The sequence below is a fragment of the Haemorhous mexicanus genome, chromosome 1 (assembly GCF_027477595.1).
Source record: "Haemorhous mexicanus isolate bHaeMex1 chromosome 1, bHaeMex1.pri, whole genome shotgun sequence".
NCBI classification, from domain to species: Eukaryota; Metazoa; Chordata; class Aves; order Passeriformes; family Fringillidae; genus Haemorhous; species Haemorhous mexicanus.
Genome location: NC_082341.1, coordinates 148,548,578 through 148,563,723, shown reverse-complemented (window position 1 = coordinate 148,563,723; position 15,146 = coordinate 148,548,578). Strand labels below are relative to the sequence as shown.

Genomic DNA, 15,146 nt, shown 5'->3' with positions numbered 1-15,146 from the left:
TTTATAGAACATTAATTTTCAGTCAGGAAAGAACTAATTGTTTACTATTAACATAACACTCAATTTGAAATAATTAACAAGAACTTTTTTTTTTTTCAGTAATCTTAATCTAAGTCTAAAATGTATCCCTAAAGTCCATTAAAAACGAAGCAAAATCCACTGTTAATTAGCAAATTGCTCCATTACAATAGCTGTGAGTTTTAACAAGTTCAGCCAAGGACTATGCAACATTATACAATAAATCTCCTGGTTTGTCACATTTGAGAGTTACTAAGAGTTACTAATAAAGAGGATAATTTAGCATTATAAAAGTGTTTACTTTGTCTGGGAAGGCCTCACAGTATGTCAGAATTGTATGAATTCACATGATGGCAGATCAGAAGAAAGATATAAATTGTCTGTTTGGGTAAATTAACTGAGGATTGATTCTTTCTGTTTTAATTTAGCATCAGAATGCTACAAAACTTCTAAAAGCAGATGGGGTATTGATCCAACAAAGGCTAATCAGTGCATCAAAACAGGGAGAGGACTAGAAATGGGTACTCTTGAGGCTCTTCAGCAATTGCTGCTTTAGACAGAGAAGTCTTGTTCACAGCAAGTAAGGAGGAGGAAGAGGAAACTGGGGGAGGAGAGGCTGCTTTGGGACAAACCCTTACCCATGTAAGTGAAGCTGAAAGACTATATCTAGCAGGAGAGGAAATGAAAAATTTAGAGGGAAGATCTTAAATCATAGGAGAATGGGGGAAGGGAAGGTCTTACAATCACTCACTGAGGACACAGGATCCATCAATGTCCATCCTCTCTGCAGGGCACTAATTGCCATGTCCATGAAAGGAGCTTGAGAGACCTGAGGGGATGGGCTCCCAAGAAACCAAGAGTTTTCTGCTGTGTGAGGTCCAAGTCCTGGCATGAACTTCCATGACAATTTACTTCTCTCTGAAGCTTTTGAAGGTATGGAAATAATTAATGATCTGGTTGTGTCTCTTTGGCTCTGGAAGCAGAGCATTTCTGTGTCCATGTAAACCACACAGAAATGATGCTGTCTGATGGGAGGCTGTGTTACAGGCAGAGTCAGAACGTTCTGACTCCTGGCACAACACAGTTATGTGCACTGTCCTAAAAGCAGCATGGGAGCATCACTTTTTTGAGAAGAATAGGGAGGAGAAGAATAAAATTCTCATGTTTAGCCAGCAGTGCTTAACACAGATCCTGGAGGGAATCCAGGAGTACTTAAAGCAATATTTTTGTTTCCTTTATCTCAGTTACTTTCCTGACATAGCTTCTCTCTGGCAAAATTTGAATGACCAAGAAGGGGCTCTGTCATGTGCCCCTTGTAAATCTGTAGTCCTAATACAGCACTTGGGGAACCCTGTACCCTATTTTCAGACAGTGCACCCTAGTATGGTGTGTCTGTGTACACAGATGGGGGTGATAGGAGTGTGGTCTTTGATAGATGCACCAGAATGAGACTGGTCTATGTACCATAGAATTCCTCAGTGATTTTAAGTAAACAACTGTCTCTTTCTGCTATTTACATAAAAACAGGATGAAAATTTCTTTCCCCTTAACCCTCATGTGGCTGTTTTGATTGTAAGTCTTTCTAGGAAGATAGGCTTTCTCATTATGTAGAATGCATCACACAAGAAAGTCTATCAACACTTAGTTGTCTCTCAGTTGGAGAGTTAGCACCATTTCACACATCTCTGGGTATACTGCAGACCATGGTCTGCTGGGGGTCCTGCATCAGACCTGTCAGCCCCCTGTGGACATCCTGGATGCTTCCGGGCTCCTCACAGTTCTCTGACTCACGCCTTGTTTGCTGTGGCGGATCCACTAACAGTCATCAGTTCACTTCTTTGTGTTTCTAAACACTTCTGAGGCATAAATTTGGTTGAATGAAGTGTATGTTTTGATCCTTGGAAGTGTTCAAGGACAGGATGGATGGGGCTCTGAGCAACCTGGTATGCAAGGTGTCCCTGTCTGTGACAGGGAATTTGGAAAGAGATAATCTGTAAGGTCTCTTCCAACCCAAATCATTCTGTGATACTCAGATAAATCTTACAAAGCAATAACATGTTGTTATTTAGTGACATTTAGCCAATTTTTTATGACATTGAACTAATTCCAAAGTGTTTACTGATGCAATAATGCTTCCAGTGGGTTCCAGTGACTCCCAAAGTTTGCTCATCATGGGCTTTCTTTTAATAGTGATGTATTCATACAGCTAGTAAGCCATGCCTCAGCATTGGTGTGAGCTGCTTCCCAGTTACCAGAATACTCTTGGAATGGGTGGAATAGTGGATGCTCAGAACATTGATATTAGGAAGACTGTGGGATGTTTTCCCTTGTTTTGGATTCGGGACCATCCCAACTCCTATGAGACAGTAATTGTGCCATTGGCATCAGCTCTTCCTTTTCTTCCCTCTGACACCCAGAGGAGGAGCCATCATCATACACAGGATTAAGGTCTCTGTGAACCAAAAGAAGGTGCTCTCCTGACCACAAAATTCTGTGTTTGTGCTGGGCAGCAATAAAATGAGTACAATTTGTCCTGATCTTGGTATTCTGAACCAGCTGCTCTGATATTGCTAGTTCAGAAATGGCTTTGTAAAGAACAAGTGGGCAGGGTTGGAGTTGCTCCCTGTAATTCTGAGGTTTGCCCCTATCTGGGGACATTCAGTTTGTGGTATCACCAGAGGAAGCGATTTCAGATTGCAAGGACTCTGGGAAGGAGAACTAAAACCTACTTCCTTCCTTGGAATCATGCTAAATGCTCCTGCCTGAGAGACATCAAATAGCTCTCTCTTATTTTGTTAAGTGGCAAGGGTGCAGTTAATTGAAACCAAAATACTGTGCTTGCTAATGTCTTGTGGATTTGAGTCTACAGCTAAGACACAGGCAGTAAGAATGCTTAGGAATTCCCTAAAGAGTGGAAAACATTTTTTGATTCAGCATTTTTTAATATTATAATCTCAAAATGTTAAAATGTTTTTTAGAAATTTCACATTTCTGTGACAAAATGAAGTTGTATTTATACCAACATTAAAAATTCCGGTCTGAGTTTGCAAGGAAAATTCGAGTATTAGCAAGCTGAAAGCCGATAAATCCCTACCCTAAAGCCCAAACCTTTAAAATACCCTTTAATTTTTTATAGGATTTAGAGTTGTAATAACTTTGGAGTAGGTTGATAATGCCATGTAGACAGAATGTAAACCTCTTCCTTCTGCTGCTGGCTGACTCAGCAGCTTGTCACTCAGTGCTGGTTTCTCACACCACTCTTTTCCTTTTCACCATGTTGACAACCTGTGTGCTCATCTGAAACCTCCATTAGCTGACAGGGAGATGTCAGGAGAGATCACTGAAAAGTCTGTGATCCAATTGGGGAAGGGAGATGTTATGACCTCAATTCTAAAGGTACTGAAGCCAAAGGACAGTAAAAAATGTAGCAGATACAATATTCAAACCCCCCTTGCACTCATTCCCCTGTTCACTGATAGTTGCATCTACATATTCCTGCCAAAACTAGATGTAGTTTACTTTTCAATTGTTTTAGTTGTCAATAAAAGACATTTTAAAAAGGTGAAATTGCTAAGATGACTTTAAAGGGCTTTTTCTGGGGGCAAAAAGTTGCTTGTGTTAATAATTATGTGTATTATAATTGCACCTTCAGCCTTCATGCAGAAGCTGCCTTTGCGAGGGAAGAATTTGGAATTAATATCCTGCAGGGTGTTAATCCAAGCAGACCAGATAGACAGAGAAATGATTATCCCTTACTTATCAATGGAGATTTGGGGGATTAAACCTTGGTTCCAGAGACCCAGGTATGACCTTGTTGATGGAACTAAACCCAAATAATCTAAAACCCTGCTTGGTGCTATTGGCTAACATTGTTTCTTTGGCCTTAATAGTCTGTAAACAAACAAACAAAGAGAAAAAAAAAAAAAAAAAAAAAAAAGAAAAACACCATTGTACAGATGTCCAAAACCAGTAATAGAGCCAATTAGGGAAGCACGATGATATTGCATTGAGCACTTTGGTTCATTCCTCAGAAAATACCCCAGGGAACTGTTGTTGCCTCATTTATGGCATGAGGAGTTGACTGTTATGGATGGGTATGAGGGATGTGAGCAGCACATTTAATAGTGAGGGGTAAAATAATTTCTTAGACCAGCTAAGATAGATAGAAGAAGCAGGCAGTATTTTAGGCAGTCAATTCCTTTCACTGGTTACCATGTCATAATTAGATGATAATGGGGTTGCTAAGTATTCTTTAATGGCTTTTAAAATATCACAAGTCATTCCCTCCTAGCCAAGCAGTTTGTTTCCAGCAATTATGCAGTCTTTGTTTTGAAAGGGCAACAGAATCCCACTGCAAGTGGCTCCTTGAATACAAAACCTGTCACTGTGGCAAGGAGCACTTGTGGGTTCAACAGGATCATTGGTCTGAAGATTGAAACTCTTTGGTTTTACATTCTTGGACCACAAAACAAATGAAAGTATTCTGTTTCTCTCGAGTATTTGCAAGGCCCAGTTCAGTAAATGATATGGTTCATGTGGTGGAATCATCTGTTTAGCAAAATATCCCCTGGAGCAGATTAATTTATCAAGGAAGGCACATAAGCCTGAGTGTGACTGCACTGTTTCTGATCCAGCACTGGTTTAACTGTCTCCTTCCTGCTCTGCTCTGGTCCTTTAGAATGGACATGCCCTCTGAGGACCTCATGTCAGATTCCTGAAGGATGCCCAAGCAGGCCACATCAAACCCTCCTGTGAAGAAGACTATTTCTCTTGGGCTGGCATTATCCCTAGAGGGACACAGGAATGAAAGAGAGATGCAAAGCCCAATGACATTGTAGGTGGCTGAGCCATAAAGAACTCTACAGGATCAAACTGTGAACCCTAAACATCTCTACAGGATCAAACTGCCTCTTCATCAAGTCATTTTCACAGAAAATTTTGCTCTTGGAGCCACTCTAAGTCTTCTTATTCAGTACTGCAGGTAGGGACAGGTAAGTGTATGGATATGCACACTTTGATTACTACACACTTCCAAGGGTCATTTTCCCTGGCGGATACTTGACTGTGAATGCTGCCTTCTTCTTGGCCCAGCTGAAGCACAGTATTGGAACCTTTTGTCTGAAGGATGGGGTGTGCCCTGTGTTGCACAATACCAGGAGTAAAAATTTGTGAAGAACCTCTTAGGACTTCCCTCTTTTGCTTTCTGCTATCTTGTCTCTGCTATTGCCCTGTGAAATGAGGCTGCCAGGAAACCAGAAAGAAAAAGGAAAAGAGAGGGTCTGGATCTTGCAGGGTTATAGTTATCTTTTTCTGTAAATAAATATGTAGAGACTTCTGGCCTCCAAAATGGTAGCTCCTGGTGTCTGGGGGTGTTTGAATACTCTCCCCACTATGTCTGAGTGAGTAAGTATTTTCCCAGTTAATTGTTTTCAGCTCTTCCTTGTTCAGTGGCTTATGGAAATTTATGATTCTATGATTCACAAAGGAAATAAAAATACTTCAATTGGCTTATGCATCTAACATATAAAGTTTATAGTGATTCTTTCAGTAAGTAAAAGCATGATTTTATTGGCCAATATTGAAGTAAGTAACTGAGTTTGATTGCTAAATCATCATGCATCATTCAATTTGGTTTCTTTGAAGATGTCCTGAAAATTGCCACTGTAAAACAATGTAGAGCATTTGTGGTGTGTTACTCACATCACAGGCCATTGTTTTAACTGACACTGTAGTCAACTATTTAATTATACCCATATCATCACCAGGCCTTAGGCTTTGAAAAAAAGCATCCTAATAGAAGTTGGATGAAGACCAGTCCACCTCTAGAAAAGTTTGGTTTTAAACTAGCTGTATGCCTTGCTAAAAAGCCATTCTGGGAGGCTCTGTTTCTGCCTTTGGGCTGTAGCTCCCAAACAGGATCATTTTAGTGCAGGAGAGCTCTCAAGTCCTGCTCTGTCTAGCAAGGAAGGGGTTGCCAGAAGTCTTCAGCACCAGCCTTCACCCAGATGTGGATTGCATCACACTCCCAGAGGTGAGGAATTCCCTGAGCAGAGAGCATAGGGGTGGGGACATGTACTAGTCAGTGTCAGGTTGGACCAACTGATGATCTCCTACAAAAATACCCCTGAAGCAAACCCAAACAAAAAACTAATTGCAGTCTGTAAGGCCAAAACATTTCAAGAACCAACCAAAGGCAGCACAGTGTAATTCTTCACATCCTTAGGGCTTTGGAAAAGCGTATTGCTTTTAAAGGACAAACACCCTAGTGGAATTCCTGTTCCTTCATTCTCCTTTTCTGGGCAAGTCCAAAACTAAGAGCCTTTTACTATCCTCTTAAGGAAGGAATGTCTTGTGGGAGACGCTTGTTAAAATCTTGGCAGTGTATCATTGCAATGTACCTTTCCAAACAAACCCACAGACCTTATGATTGCTTCATGGTGTTTAATGTGTAACAAGGAGTTCTGCTGCTATTGTAAAAATACCAGTTGACTTTTAACAGGACCATTAATTGATACAGTATCTTATTAGAACTCTTGTTTAAGTGGCAGTAAAATGTTAAACATTATTGAATGTATTAATAAAGAAAGGCAATTAGACATGCTTGTTTCAGGAGTCTTAATAAATGAATAAATCTTGAGTTAATTACAGTGCTGGGCACTGAGATTTAGCTCTCAGAGGCTACAATCAGTACATTTCAAAAGGAATCTTATCATTGTTAAGTATGTGCGTGCACTAATGGTAAATCTGGCAGGAATGATTGTAAGGGATAGCAATTCCATTCTCCTCATTATTTATGATTTTTTTTTTCAAAGTTCAGATGAAATCCAGGTAACACTGCATTTTGAACATCTCCAGAGGTGTGAGAGGAGCTTTGGCCTCCAATTTTTCTTCAGATCCTTTGGTATAATTCATTACCAGATAAGAACTAAGTCACATGAAATAGGGTGACACTGTACATGAACCAAATCCATTTCCTACCTAACATTTTTATCTCACTCTGCCTTTGAGGTAGGATAGAGATTAGACTCAAGGCTGAATAGAGACCTGAAACATTGCTTCTTCACCAGAAACATTTGCTCTAGAACTGTATCAGTAAATGCAGAAGGTGTTTGCTTTAATCTTGGTATATACATGGTGACTCAGCTTTCACTTACTGCTTCACTTCCTGTATTTTACACATTACAGCTTTGATACAATACACCCTTGCTATAATTCTGAAAACCTTTGTGATGCTGTTTTTATGCCTGTTTGCCTGAACATCTGGTCTGCAATAACTGGTGACAATGTTCTACTTGATTTTTAAAGGTTTTTATTGATTTAATCTATACATTTATGGGTATCCTATACCCAGTAGTAAGGTTTAGTAGAACTTTTACTTTTACAACTGGTTCACACTCTGTGAAATGTTAAGTTATTATCTTGAACTCTGCCTGTACTGGCCAAGACTCTGTGGCACTATTCTGCAGAGTATAGGGTAACTAATATGTTGACTATTCAATTTTCTATTTATCTGTACAATAACACTCCTCTATCCCTCTGGTCACCATGAAATTCTCCTGAAACCATTGCTTTTCAGATCTTGGTTTCTTAGGTGGAATTTAAATACAGCTTGATGGAAATGCAGAGAGAAGAGAAGCCTGGCTCCAGTTGTAGGATTCAGGAAGCCTGGACTCCGTGGCATTATTCCCCAAACTCAGAGTCAAGAGAAGCAAGGTTTTGAAAAAATGTGTGTGATTAGTAATACAACAGTTTGAACAGAGTATTTCTGATATGTTGCAAACTGGAAATGACCCCGTGCTGAGAACAGCTCAGAGTGTAAAATTCAGTTTAGGAATACTATTCTGCCATGGTCATGCAATTTAAATCATACATGTTGCACTGGTTTTTATACCAAAGATAATTTTTTTGACAGACAGAGCATGAGTTTGAAGCTGAAGAAAGGTACAAGGAGCACAACACAAACAGGACCCTTTCTTTTAAGTCTATGTGAAGAGGAACCGAAGGTTTTATTAGCTTAACATAACTCAAGGCTCAGTGAAAGCAGATAAGCTGTATTTCTCTGAAATAAGCATGGCAAAAATTGACCCACCAGCAATCACATGGAGATCACGTTTTATTAATTCTGCTTTTTGCTAGGCAACTGGCACATGAATACAAAACTTTGAGTCTTTACTTCAACCATTTACTAGAAAGATAATTCTCTTAAATGAAGTGTTGTAATAAAAACCCTTATGAGAGGCAATCAGAAGAATGGTTGAAAATCTAGTTTCAAGTTTTCATAATTTCCTTTTAACCAGATAGTTATTTGCATTTCAGTTCAATCAAGCCATGCACACTGTATTTTGCCTTTGGAAAGCCATTGCTTTACCTGGCTATTTTTTAATTGATTCTTTCAAGCTGGAGATTCCCTTTACAGGATTTCTGCAGTAACTGACAGTCAAGTCTGATGACAAGCTATTGGTCTGTGAGAGCTATTAATAAAGAAATGTCAACTGTTTGTGAAGTCAGCAGAGAGATTTCTGATCTCTCACTCTTTGAACACAAAGACATTGCTTCAGTTTTACAGCAGTTCCCCTGCTCCCTGGGATCTGTCCCAAGAAATTTACTTTTGAGAGGGGTGGATGTAGAATGATGATTATGACTCTAAATTCTAATTGTTATATCCTAGCCTAGCAGAATGGCAACTGTGGATAGCAACAGGGTCATTTCTGTAATGAGAAAGCCAGTGCTATTTGTATTGTGTGGCTTTTATGATTAGAGAAGCAAATCTAAGCAATTTGTAAGGAAGTTAATTACTTTACAAATGTGCTCAGATTTGCTTGTCTGCAAAGCTGTGTGCCAAAAGATATTTACAAAGGTTTTAGTTGGATTAATGGTGGGAGGCCAGAGGGCCAGCACAGTGCTGGTGCAGCGCAGGGCTGTGAGGGAGCTCTCCTGAGTGGGTGGCTGGGAGCACTCAGAGCAGAGTGCTCTCCTCTCTGCCTCGTTCACAGATGTCAGAGCCCAACACCAGTGGGTGTCTTGTTCCTGTGAGCAAACACAGCCCCTGTTCCCCTGACTGTTGAAGAGGTGGGATCAGGAAACCCTTGCCTCGTTTTGGGGCAGGATGCCACCTACTTAGTGCTGGGTTTTCTCTTTTTAAGGTGGGGACTCCCCTTCCTGCCCCAGTTATGATCTGGCTGGATAGCAAACTGGGACATACAGCTGGCCCCTGCTGTCCTGGCCTCAGACACAACCAGATCCCTCAGGCTTAACAAATATGAGTTATCCTGCAGCTCATCAAGCATTACCAAGTTCTGTGTGTAACTGTTTCTGTCTGTTATTGTGGATACCTCTTTAGACACTGCTGGGAGGAGAAGTCAGTCATGATGGAGGTCACCACACGTCACATTGCATTTAAAGCCTTGGTACCCCACTGGAAGATCTGTGCACCTTGGTACCTCACCACCACCCACAAACCAAAGGGCTGAGCCTCTGCATAGAGCCATCCACACACCGTGGAAACTTCCTCACTCCTAACCAAGGAAGTGTGCCCAGAGCTAACCCATGGCCAGGGAGGGTTTGCCTCATTTATCAGAGGGTCTGGTGATCTGCAGTTGAGGGGAATAGAAACAATGAATACCAGAAATGTTCAGCTCAACTCTTAGAGGTCTCTACCCAATAAAAGGGGTGAGTGACAACACCTCTGTATTATGAACTCAGATTGTCCCCAACAGTGTTAGGTTTTAGGCCCATTTCCAATGGCAGAATCCACACAGGGCACTAACCTGATCTGATATCTTTTACCTTTCTAATGTTTTTAGCTGAAAAGATGAGGAAAGAGAAACACTGTCTTCACTACCCCATGCCAAAATTACCTGCTTTCAGAGGTGAAGTTTCTCTGACCAGCTCATTCAGCCACATCTCTCCTGGAATTAAATTTACATGTCATTTTAAAATGAAAAGGGCTGAGGATTGATTTTCTTTAAAGCCTGTATTCCTTTATACCAACCAGTTCCCTTGTCTAATGCTCTCCACAGCTTGTTCACTGTGGTAATGCTTCTCTGAGACAGTTCTCCAGTATGATGACAATGCCTTTTTTAGCCATATGCCTGATTTCCAAGCCAGATCTGACAACTCTTCATTTTTGCTGAAGCATCCTGCTCATAGCAGCAGAACAACTAAAGCAAAACATCGCCAACTGTGTGGGGGAAAGAAAACAGGTCAGAAGGGTTCGTGCTTTAACACCTTTCTTAAACCTTTGCTTTCTTCACCTCATTTAATCTTTTTACTGGCTTTGTCCTCTAAAAAGATCTCACTTGGTTTTTGTCTTAGAAGGAAACTTTTGAAGTGAAACAACTGCCCAGGAAAATTTCTGACTGATATTCTCAGGTAAGAAGACTCTTCTTCCACCCAAAGGTAAGGTCTAAGTGGACCTGAGGTCACTGCTTTTTGTTTTATATTGAAGGGAAGATGATACAGTCTGCAGAGGCAGTGCTGTCCTGACTGCTCTCAGGTTGTCCAGACAGTGCTGCCAAAATAAGAACTGCATGTCTATCCTGGATCTCATTTCCCACTTGTGAAAATCTGCCTTCCTCCCAGGGATGTCACCCCCCTCCTCCTGTGACCCTGGATCGATCCCACCATTCTTTGGTCTGGCGTAACTTAATGTGTTTAAATAAGAATTTTGTTCTGCTTATATACTGTATATGCTGCTAATAATGTATTTTGAATAATAATAATTTATCCATGATTACTATGGCACTGCCTGTGCTTTCTGCCAGGATGGCAAAAGGGGTTAAAATTTGGAGCTTCAGAAGTAAGATTAGTTAATTGAGGGGGGTCCATGTGCAACACTGTTGAAGAATTAAGAGAGAAAGTGTTAGATTTCTGTGGAAGGAACCACAGAACAAGGAAGAGGACAGGTTGCTGTCTTCAGTGAGACCTGCATGGCCACAGAACTACAGAGGACATGTGTGTACAGTGTGACCTTCCCACACTCCACATGTGGGGCTTGGGATGAAATCTCTGCAATCTCCCCTGATCCCCCATGTCCCATCACTGTCAGGAATAGATCAAGACCACAAAAATGTGAGGGCCACTCTGATTTGAGTGGCATTGGCCAATGTGTGCTGCTCTGCTGTGCTGCTCCCCGTGTTGCAATCAGGTGCTGGGAGAAGCAGAGATGTCACTCAGGCCCACTTTGCCTGGCTCTGAAGGACAGTGCCAAACAGCCACCACAGCTTCCCTTCCTGCATGTGACACCTGGCATACACCCTGCCACATGGGGCTGAAAGATTTCTCTTTAAAAAGCCTCAGCAAATCTGCTCTTTAGGAGCTGTGTGCAGCCAGTCTGGAGTCTGCAAGGGAGAAGGTAAAGCTTGTGCTGTGGTCAGAGATCCCCCAGGTACTGCAGATGTGCCACATCTGGCAGTCAGGCTGACCTGTGGGATGCTCACAAATGTGTGTCTGGTTGTGTGTTGTTGTCTGTATCTTCCTAAATGCACCAGTGTAGCTGTGAAGAGGGCTGAGAGGCTTTCTGCCACAATGAGGGAAAGTGAACCCTATGTGCTGCTTTTGCAGCAATGTAACAGAGACATTTCTTTTATCTCTGGGAGCGCCTATAGGACTAGTCTGAATTCATCCACCTTCAAAAATTGCACTCTTTTGTGCAGTTTTGGAAGTATGATTTTTGCTGAGCATGGAGTCCAGACTCCAAGGAAGATAAGCAATAAGCCTTAATAGTTGCTTCTTCAGGAAAACTGGGTAAATGGGCAAATAGGGATGTTTGTCCCCATTAAAAGATGAAGCTGAGAGTTATAGAATGCTGTGGTTGACAGTGGTGTACCTGTTGGAAGATGGTGTCCCCATTTACTATGGGACCGGTACCCATTTCCACAGAGTCACACTGGTTCTGGAAAAAGTTTTGGAATTCCAAAATAATCAAATGTAATTGGAAAATATGTCTTCATTAAGCACTCTAAAACTACGATGGACCCTGGAAAAACAGACAGATGTCTGGTGTAGTAAAAGTTAAGCTGCATTTTGTCATCTCCCTGTCTGTGAAAGGTTTCTTGCTCCATATTCTATGAGGCAGCCATTTGAGGTCTCCACTTCTAACCAGATTGAAATGTAATCTCTACCCTAGACAGCCATCAGCAGGAAGGTCTCCAGACAAAATACTGAGGTTAAAAAGGGAGAACATTCACCTTAAAATCAAATTCACCATACACTGTTGGCCTTGCCACCAAGCTGGCCCATTTGAAACGGTAGCCAGGAGCAGAACAATCTAGATTTATTTCAAGACATCTGGAGCTATTTGTGCTTTTATTGAGGTTGTGTTTCAGAGTTCACAGCCTCTGAAATTCAGGTTTATCTATGTGGTCCCTATAAGCTATTTTGATCCTTACAGAGAATGAGGACCATTCCCATGCAAAGGAATAATTTTCAACCACTATCCTTTCCTGCAAAAGTCTTAAAAGATAAAAGTGCTATCAACATATTTAATTTTTGTTTTATATCACCTAAATATTGCCCACCACTCCTTAGAGCTGGATTTCACCTTTGATAATGGCACTGCCATTTTCAGCTGTATGTTAGCCAGGCAGCAAATGAAAAAGGTGATACATTTCTCTGATGCAGGTGATAATAGTTATCTGGGTGTTTAGATTAGTACCAACTCATTGATAGTTATGCACAAAAAATTTAATAAGATTGAATATATGTGGAAAAATACAGTTTTTGAATTCAATGATTTCATTTCATTTGAAAAAAAAGGTGAACTCAGTATTCAGAAAGAGAGTTGTATAAAATTATGTATCTGCCCCAATGTCCTGAGAACTATGAAGCAATAACTTTTGCAAAGCTTTGACCCTTTCCTTCCCTGGATAGCCAAGCTGTAAATGTAAAGCTTCAATTTGTCAGGCAAAGTTAATCCAAAGTTTAGAACAGAGTAAAGATGGAGACTGAGAGCTGCATTTTTAATCTTTCATTATTTCAAGCCTCAGAGATGTAAGGTTTTGATTCAAGGCCACTGCTACTCTCATTTCTGTTGAAAAGCAGCCAGGCTTTGAATGTGAGCATCTTTTTAAAAGGTACTGTAATAATTTTATCAATATTCACACTGACAATTTATAACCAGTTTCACAAGTTTCAAAACCTTTAAGTTATTTACCTTCTGCTCCTGCTTTTAAAAACATCTACCAACTGCTACACATCTTTTAAAATGCCTGAGCTGTTATTGGTGATTTTACACTGGCAGTCAAATTCTCTGTGCTATAAGCCTTTTGGGCACTACAAGTTAATGACTGAAACTGAGTAGCAGTAAAAGAATGATTAATGGAGAAGCCTCATGTCTCCCTATCAAAGCTATCTCAAGAGCTATGTTCATATAGCTGCAGATACAATATTTCTTAGCTTTGCAGTCTCCAGACAATGAAAAATGGCATCTTATATATTTCTAAGATAGATAGTTCCCTTAATATTGGCTCCGTTATATGAGAAAGTTATGCTTTAAGTAAGGATAAATATTGACATATTTTATTATGGAAAATAAACTCACATTTGAGTCAAAATGCCACTACTATCTTCTTCAGTGAATTATTGTTTAATACTTATTTAAATTTTGGGTTGATTTACTCAGAAAAAAGGCACTTCAGAAGCAGATGGTTTAAGAAGCTAAAGCAGAGCAGAAACGACAAGAACCCGAACATTTAAAAAGCACAGAAAGTTATGAGAGACATAACTGGGGAAAAACATTGTGAAGGGGTTTTAATGAGAGGAAATCATGACATGTTAATACCTCTTAAAACACAAGGTTTGGGTACTTTGGGTTTAACATGTTTCATACAGGCAGTTTTAGAAATCATATGTGAGGTTCCCAGGAAACTACTGCAGATGTGAGTCCTGTGAAACCAAGGCTGGGTTTGAAGAGCCACAGCTCAGAGAGCTCCATGCAGCTGCCTCCCAAGGTAGCACAGCCTCATAGCTGCTCTGCCAGGAGCTTGATGAGCTCTGCAGTGCCACACCCTGCTGAAGACAGAGGAGTTTCTGCTGTGGGGTTTAGTGCTGTCCATGGGTCCTGGATCCAAACATTGGACTACAGAACAGGTGGACTTTAAACTTAGGAGACACTGAATTATTGTTGGTATAAGTTTGAAACTAAGTGTGCTAATGACACTGGAGGCTTTTGATTGCAGTATTGATCACTGGATTTCTCTTCTTTCCCAGAAAAGATGTGTTTTGTCTTGTCCTGTCTTATATTATTTCATTATATTATCTCTTATTTTATTTGATTTCTTTAATTTTTACTAGCATTGGAATTGGGCTGGAAATGCTTCCACCACATAAAATACTTCATGACTTTGAAAAAAAATCCCCATTTAATATGGAAAATGAGCCTTAATCCCTTAGTGTTCTGTGTGCAAAGAGTGGGAGGTAGCTTCTGAGTTCCATGTGGATAAAGGCACTCAAAATGCAAGAGTTTGGTGCTCTTGTGATTCTTTGGCAGATGACAAATCTGAACTGGCTTTTTCCAGGTTACTGATTATTACTTTCAGTCTTCCACTCTTTGGGCAGAATTAGAAGCCTTGTCCTGATCTTTGCCTATAGAACTTCCCCTGAGAGATTTTTATCTCTTAAAAAGATTTCATTTCCCAGACAGGTGCTGCTGTCATTTGGACAGCATTCTTGCACTACTATCTGAAAAAAAAAGGAAAAAGAAGTTTAATTAAAGACATTTCAAGCCCCTTGGAGAGCAGGAGTGCTTGCTCTGAGCTGGCAGCATCCTTAACCCCAGCAGAGACTTCTGCTAACAGGAAGAAATGGCAGCTGCAGAGCAAAAGGTGAATTTCCATGTAGGGAGAACCTGACTCTGGAAGGCTTTGAACAGCAACACAAAGACACAGACCTTGATTATCCTTAACAGTGAGAGCACCACAATGTTTCATTTTTAGGACATATTAAGATCTACAGTATTTCTTCAACAAATTGCTACAGAAACCTGGACAGAGATGTGGACTCTGGGTAGGTTCAGGTGAGTTTCCAGACGGCACTATCAAGTCTTGTAATTGCTACAGCCTCCAGTAAAATTAATTTGCAAGCTATTGGCTTTCTAAAGGCCACATGTCTAGAATTGTTTTTTTTTCTCC

The 15,146-nt window shown here is 40.5% G+C and overlaps 2 long non-coding RNA genes across 2 annotated transcripts in view; one reads left to right on the top strand and one right to left on the bottom strand.

Moving 5' to 3' along the window:
* Positions 1 to 706: 706 nt before the first annotated feature.
* LOC132337990 (uncharacterized) overlaps positions 707 to 15,146 on the top strand; it is a 23,241-nt gene continuing 8,801 nt past the window's right edge. Inside the window, exons 1-3 of the long non-coding RNA XR_009489333.1 lie at positions 707 to 951; positions 4,697 to 5,009; positions 10,333 to 10,389. This is a non-coding gene — a long non-coding RNA (uncharacterized LOC132337990). The remainder of the gene's footprint in view (positions 952 to 4,696; positions 5,010 to 10,332; positions 10,390 to 15,146) is intronic.
* Positions 5,962 to 15,146, bottom strand: part of LOC132337983 (uncharacterized) — a 22,768-nt gene continuing 13,583 nt past the window's right edge. Inside the window, exon 4 of the long non-coding RNA XR_009489332.1 lies at positions 5,962 to 14,697. This is a non-coding gene — a long non-coding RNA (uncharacterized LOC132337983). The remainder of the gene's footprint in view (positions 14,698 to 15,146) is intronic.